Source organism: Olea europaea, chromosome 17 (genome assembly GCF_002742605.1).
Source record: "Olea europaea var. sylvestris chromosome 17, O_europaea_v1, whole genome shotgun sequence".
NCBI classification, from domain to species: Eukaryota; Viridiplantae; Streptophyta; class Magnoliopsida; order Lamiales; family Oleaceae; genus Olea; species Olea europaea.
This window is the reverse complement of record NC_036253.1, coordinates 6,626,421-6,634,345: the sequence shown is the minus strand read 5'-3', so window position 1 is coordinate 6,634,345 and position 7,925 is coordinate 6,626,421. Positions and strand designations below refer to the sequence as shown.

At 34.4% G+C, this 7,925-nt stretch overlaps 1 pseudogene; it reads left to right on the top strand.

Moving 5' to 3' along the window:
- Positions 1–3,582: 3,582 nt before the first annotated feature.
- On the top strand, positions 3,583–5,830 carry LOC111365578 (annotated as a pseudogene).
- Positions 5,831–7,925: the final 2,095 nt, after the last annotated feature.

Here is a 7,925-nt window from a genome sequence, read left to right as displayed (position 1 = left end):
ATTAGTCATGTAAGGCATATCACACTCATTAAAAATCACATTTCTACTAGTGATCATTCTAAACCCCTTCACACTTCTATCCCACAATCTATAGCCTTTTACATCCTCAAGATACCCCATAAAAACACATTTTATGGATCTAGGTTCAAGCTTCCCAACACTTAGATGGGAAAAGGCTGCACAGCCCAAGGTTCTAAGGTGGGCATAATCTGGAATTTTTTTAGACCACACTTCTTCAGGGGTTTTACCATCTAAGGCACTAGAAGGGGTTCTATTTATGATATATACTGCTGTCATAGCAGCTTCACCCCACAACACTTTTGGAACACTAGAACTAATCATCATGCATCTAACCTTGTCTAGAATTGTTCTATTCATCCTCTCAGCAACTCCATTTTGCTGAGGGGTATAAGGAACAATTTTATATCTTAAGATTCCACTATTTCTGCATAGTTGATCAAAATCAGTGTTACAAAATTCTAGACCGTTATCCGTCCTTAAAATCTTCATTTTCTTCCCAGTTTGATTTTCAATTAAGGTTTTCCAAGTTTTAGATTTTTGAAAAGTGTCAAACTTTTGTTTTAACAGAAAAATCTAAACCTTTCTTGAAAAATCATCAATCAGGGACAAAAAATATTTGTTTCCACCTTGAGTGATGGTAGATGAGGGCCCCCATAAATCAGCATGTACATATTCCAAAATTGAAGTAGTCTCATGCTTTCCAGTATTAAAATGAAGTCTATGTTGTTTACCTAAAGTGCAGTGTTCACAGAATGGGATTTTTGATATATTATCTTTTCCAAAAACACCCTTTTTATTCAAGATGTGCATACCTCTTTCACTCACATGAGCTAACCTGTTGTGCCATTTTAAAGTGGCATCAACCTCAGCTGTTGAGGACTCAGTAATGTGACTTGAAAGAACTTCAGCTCTAGTGACATATATACCATTTCTTTTGGCACCCTTGAATATGACAAGTGAACCTTTAATTACTTTTAACAATCCATCACCAAATTTAGCTTGTAGGCCAATGTCATCTAGATTTCCCATTAAGATTAAATTTCTATTTAAATCAGGAACATATCTTACTCTTTCTAGAGTAGAGATATATCCATTGTCAAATTTCAAAGTCACACTGCCAATTCCCTTAACCTTACATGCAACACTGTTACCCATTTCTACCTCACCACCATTTATTTCTTTAAAATTTTCTAGCCAAGTTCTTTTAGAAGTTATATGGAAGGTGCAGTCAGAGTCAATGATCCACTCTTGACCCTGGTCATTACTCTCAGAAAAATTTACATTATTAAGGTTAGTAATGGGTTCTGTAACAACATAGACATCTACAGTTTTATCTTCTAGGGGTTCAACTACATTTCCCTCATCTACCTTCTTCTCTCTTTGTTCATTCTTTTTCTTATAGCAATCTTTAATGAAATGACCAGTTTTACCACATCCATAACACTTTCTATTTCCAGTCCTAGATTTTGACCTAAGTCTTCCTTTCCATTTCTTCTTGTTATTGTTATTTTCTTGATAACTCTGATTATCTTGACCATGATTTTGCCTATTAAGTGACCTCCCTCTAACAAATAAACTCTCAGGATCCCTTCCATATTTTTCAGTTTTAAGTTCTAGATCCTTGCTCCTTAAAGAGTTAATAACAACTTCAGGAGTCAATGAATCCCTGCCATATTTAATGGCGCTTTTGACATCGTTATACATTTCAGGTAATGAATTTAGAAGAATCACAGCCTTGTATTCATCAGACACTTTGTCTCCCGCATTGGTAATATCTTGAACCAATTTATTAAAGATGTCAAAGTTATCTTCTAGGTCTTTAGTCATGTCAATCTTAAAACAAGAGAATCTTTCTAAGAGAAACAGTTTACTTGGTAGGGACTTAACTAAATAAAATTCTTCTAATTTTTCCCACAAATCTCTAGCACTATCATGTTTCCCAACTTTTCTCAAAACTTGATCAGATAGGTGCAATATGATAGAGGTATAGGCAAGTTCATCACATTCAGTTTTCTGTGCTTCATTCATAGTATCAGGAAAATCACCAGTTATAGCTTTTGCAACTTCTGTTGAACAAGGACTCCTTTCATTTTTTGTTGCCAAATGGGGAAATCCCCTTTTCCATTAAAAACCCCAAGTTCAAACGTAGTTGTTGTCATTTGGAATTTTTAACCAACAAAAGAAAATTGATTTTTGAAGTTCAGTGTTCAACAACAAAATAAAAGATGCAGGATCAATACCAAAAAAAAAATTTAAAGCACACAAAATATTCACCAATATCAAGAAGTAACAGTAGATACAGTGCAATACACTTCAGGCCTTAAATGCCCAAGTTCACCAAGATTCCGTGAAGATCATGTCCTCAGGTCAAGGCTCAACTTAGGACATCAAGATCAAGAAGCAGGAAATAATATTCCCAATGTATCACACAGACAATGGATAGGAAAGCAGTTTACCAAAATTTTTAACTACGAACATATATTATAATACACATGAATATCTATTGAACTGTATATTAAATTTCCAGTAACAAACATGCATATTATATATACAACAAAAAACAGATTAAGTGTTATGATGAGTCAAGATTGCAAATCAGAGATAGTAGTCAAGCAAGTACTACTAGATAACCAAGAAGTCCTCGAGAATTAATATTGGTTACCCGAGGATTGAGTTTGAACACTGAGTTCACTCAATGAGTACGCCTGTAAGAATTCGAGTAACACAACAAAAGGTGACGTTAATCGAATCTCAATGTAAAAAAGTATGAACGAAAAAGAATATATCAGATCTTAAACAAAAAAAAGAGAGAAAAGGAAACAGATCTAGGGGTTTTCATAGAAAATCAAAAAAACCCAAATAATCGTTTAGATCTGACTGTGAAAATTATTTTCTCACAACCAGATCTCTGTCGAACGAAGCCCAGACTCCACCGATAGCTCTGATACCACTATTATGTCAAGAACCTCAAGAATACACAAAGTATTAACCAAAGAATATCACTGTACATTACATACTCCAAATCAAAAAAGGTTTGACACAAGATTTCATCGAATCATGGGCTCAGAATACTCATTGTACCCTTCTGTACACTGGTAAAGATTACCCAAGAGTAAACCCCAAAAAATCCCACAATAAAAGGATCGAACGTGGATGCTTCAACAAGACCGAATAGGAAACCCTAGATCGTATAATAACACTTTCTCTTCTCACAAGGAATCACTAAGATTCACATTATTCACACAGAAAATATAGCCCCCAAATCACATAAGATCTCTCAAGGAACTCGAAGGAGACGAAGGAGAAAGCAAAACAAAAAGGCTAGGGTTTTCCAGAGAGTTCTAAGGACGGTTCGAATGAATAAGGCTCAATCAAGAGTCACACAAAAGGCGTGACATTTAATAACCATCCAACCATTGATCTGAGATGAGGGATCTAACGGTCCTGGAGCAACACACGTAATCCTCAGGTTTTGGGCTCGGGTTCTTGGGCTCACCAAGTGTGTTATCGAGCAATGGAGTGTAGCATCTTAAACAATTTGGGCCTGAACCCGTTTTCATCATGGCCCAGTATTTGAGTTATAATTCCATAATTGGCATCACAACTCAAACAATTACATATAAGTGCAGATCAAGTGCCAATATTCTAAGTACTATTGATTGTCAACCATCCAAGAGGAGATGGCCTGAAGATATAGCTTGGCATCCACAAGGAAATAGCCTCTTCTCAGTTTATAGTGCAGATGATGGGGATTCTCAGATATCAGTTTTCAATATTGATAATGAAAAGAGGCATTGATAATAACATAAAATTGGTAATTAATATTACAATTGCTATGTCATGCTTTTAGGTATATACTAAACGTACCATGTAAGTTACTATACGTTTCAAAATGTAATGTCTGCTTCTTTATATACCTAATAAGGGTGGCAATCTTAGTCAATTTATGAGCATCCGCAGAAATTGAGCGCAACTTTTCTAAAAGAAAAGCCTCACGTGAAAGGCATTATTAACAGCATCATGTTCATGCCACGGGATGATGCATGCTTCATTACTGGCAGGAGCGACCATACAGTAATACTGTGGACCGAGAAAGATTGCGAGCATTCATGGAAACATAAAGCCTTGCATATAAGTATTCATTCCTCTGCTGCGATGGGGGTTGCTGGGATGCAGCATGAGAAACTTTGTAACGTCAGCTGGTGTTGATAAGCGGATTACGAGGTTTGATTTACCAGTTGGTAGAGTAGATTACAAGAATCAAATAGATAGCAAATGCACGAGTGTTTTGCCTAATAATCCATGTGACTTTAACCTGTTTTTGTTTCAGACAGGGTAAGTTTATCCTCAAAATCTTCTCGTACCTCTTGGGTTAATATATCTATGACTTATTTCGTTATAAGAAACTGACCCATGGGTTACACCTACTGGAATTCCAAAATCTTTAGTTGGTCCAAATGCATGCATGAAAGGCTGGGAAAAAATAATTTGTTCTTTTTATGAAAGTAATTTATCTGCATCTTTAATTATACTACATCTAGTTAAACTTATGCCTATCGATTTAGAATTTTAAAATCCATCGTTTGGGAGTAGAGTATGACAGAAGATTCGTGAAGTATTGCTTCATCAAACTGGATTAGAAGAAATTTATTGCATGCAATGGTAAACGTGTGACCCCTTTGATAAACCTTAGTATTCTGCTGACTCGAATTAGAACTATTACTGAGACTTGAATAGGTGTATTGATGCATGTATTTTTTATTTTATTTTATTTTATTTTTTTTGGGTGAAAGAACATTAAAATGTTGTATTCCTGATAAGCAATGAAACACAAGCTACTAACCATCTTCTTCTGATGCCAATTAATTTTGTTTGAATCCTTCTTAATGGCGTTGCTTAGAATCACAAGTAGAGCTATAAAGCAAGACTTGTCCTTTACTAGAACTATCGTTAGAGACTCACTTTTTTTATCTGCAATCCTGTGTCATCTTGAAGATTTTTGCTTTAATTTGTTTCCTTTTATTTTAGTTCTTTATTTTCATATGATATCGTATTATTGAGTTGGAAGAAAAATTGAGCTTGCTAGAATTTTGAATTATAAACGTTTCATTGGCTATTATTGAGTTCAATTTTATGCCTAGTGCGTCAGCTTTGAATATTTGATGTGAAAGAGAGGCAGATTGTGATCTACGCATTTGGGTGGAAGCAAGAAAGTAGTGAATCTTAGTTGGCCCTTATAAATCAGACTTGGTCATTCGATGGCCTATACCTAGCGTTTGGTTCAGCCGACTATCATTCGCATCTTTGACATCAAATATAATGCTCACAAACCATCTCAGTCTATATGAGCTCATCTAAAATGAGTCTTCAAGGCCGCATGTCACCATCTCTCCCATTGCTGATCTCCATCTCTTTTGATTTGAACATTGGATTGCACAAAATTACGAGTTTCTAATTGATGTGAAGATCTCCATCTCTTCCGATTTAAATATTGGAGTGCACAAAATTATGAGTTTCTAACTGAAGTGTAACTATTGCTGTATCTTTCGCGCTCTCCTCATTCCTAATGTTTGGGAAGTTACATCTTAATGAGGAATCACAACCCACATTTTCAGGTAATGGAATCTACTTCTTGGGATATCAATTTGGTTCGGGGTGGGATGGGGTGAAGATGAGGTGCAAGGTGATATTAGTTTAGCAAGGGGCCATTGATACGTTTTTACACACTTGGAAAATATGGTGGAATATGGTTTAATTCTATGTAAATTATGTTATGCAGGACAACATTGATGAATATGGTGGAATTTAAGAAAAATAAGCGAAAAAGGACTAAAATGGAAGAAAACCAAAGTTCAGGGACCAAAGTGCAAATAGTTGAAACATGACCCAAAAGAAGAAATGAAGATGTGAAAGTCGAAAACCAATCGAGGGAAGAAATGAAGTGTTGGAAGAAGAAGAAGAAGCGAGATAATAGATTAAGAAACAAGAAAATGGAGTTCGGGAGACTAAAACACAACTTTTGGATTTTCATTTACACTACGCGATCTCGTAGTGCAATATACCACTCGGTCGCATGGTGTTGTTTAGAGAATTTCAGGGAACTATGCTATAGCATGCATTTGTACTATGCTATAGTATTGTACATTTTTGACGAAAAAATTCTAGTTTCCTTATGACTCCAATTCTTATGTAAACAAATCTTGGAACGTCTTCTAAAGACCTAGGGCCTTCTATGACTAGTTTAACACACATTACGACACGTTCATATAGATTTTAGAGCATAGAAGGAGGCATGAAACACGAAAATCAATCCCAAGACTCGAAGATTTAATTCAAGATTTAATTGGGTGATGTCGATTCTTCAATATTTCTTTTGTTTTCTTCTTCTTAACACGTTAGGCTAGATTTCTTTGTATTAGAAAAACGATGAACCATGTAATATGAGTTTTTAATCTTTAGTTTTACATATTTGACGTTAAAAATACATTTTTAGATATTGAATGATTTAAATGATTTTTTTTTTTATTGACAATTGTTGTGCACCATAGTTGTGTGAATGTAGTGACTTATTTTATGCATTCAAAAGAATGAAATAGACTTGATATGGTATAAATCGTCTTATGGAGTATGGTCTGATAGGAGATAGAGATATATCGCTATACTTTATGTGAATTATTAAATGTTCGTAAAAATTCACGCACTCTTGTATATTCGCATCCGTCATAGAAATACAATCGTGCCATATATGAGAGTAGGTTAACACCACTCGAAAGAGATTGTTGAATAAAATAGAAGCACAGATTCTTCAAAATTTAACCGTGTTGTCAATGTGCAGAATTAAAGATTAAAAATGATTATTACATAATAATTCGCAATCTTAGTGCGTTTGTCATTTATTAGAATACATCAATTTTCATTTAGCATAATTTACATTTAGTTAGTTAAATTCACTCGTAATTGCATAAGTAGCTTCTTTTAGATATAATTTTGTCAGAAACAAATACAACTTATTATTCTTACTTCGATAAGGTCGCAATAATTAAAATCGAATTAGATCAATCTTCGTGAGATGATGCTTGGATTTAAATTCACTTTATTACTTGTTAACAAATCATATACCTGTGGTGGTTTAATTCGAAAAATATTTTTGTGAAGAGCCATGTATTGCTAGATGTTATCCACAACATTGGTGTTCAATGCTACTTGAATATTCGTTGTTTTTATTTTTGTTCAAGTGGAATAGAAATGTACCATGGAAACTTCAATGCTTTTGTCCTCGATCCTTGTTCCTACTTCCTATGCGACCGAGTTAATTCAGTCAAGAACTTTTTATCTATTTTCATTCTCAATGTTCAAATATTTGATAATACGAAAAAAATCAATGTTAGTTTGTCGGACACCACGGATAATTCACTAGTTTAATTTGAGTAGTTGAACATGATGAAACATTGACAGTGCACCTGGGAGTTGCTCCCATGTTGCAACTTGCAAACACATCTTAGGCTAATGTATGCTTTTTAGATATACAACAATTTCCAGCCATTCTTGCACGTCAATATTGCCCCCACTTTATAAGTCTTCCCAAGTGGTTGACTTGACCCTCTGTGGTCTTAGTAAAAATTTAACGGAGTAGTTAAATAAAATTTCCTTTTTGTTTAATGATATTTAGTTTAATACATCAAATATATTAGACATGTAGTCACGTAACACTGTATGAGCTTTAGGGAACAATACACACAATATTTAAGGACTTTGTTTTCTATTTAATTTTTCAAACCTCAATCGATTTTTCCTTCATGCAAGGTTAGGGTTTTTCTTTGTATGATTTATTTTTTGAAAAAAAAACTAAAAGACGGTCCTTTCTTGGTCGTTAATGAATAAGTATTGTATAATTTTAGAGTTTT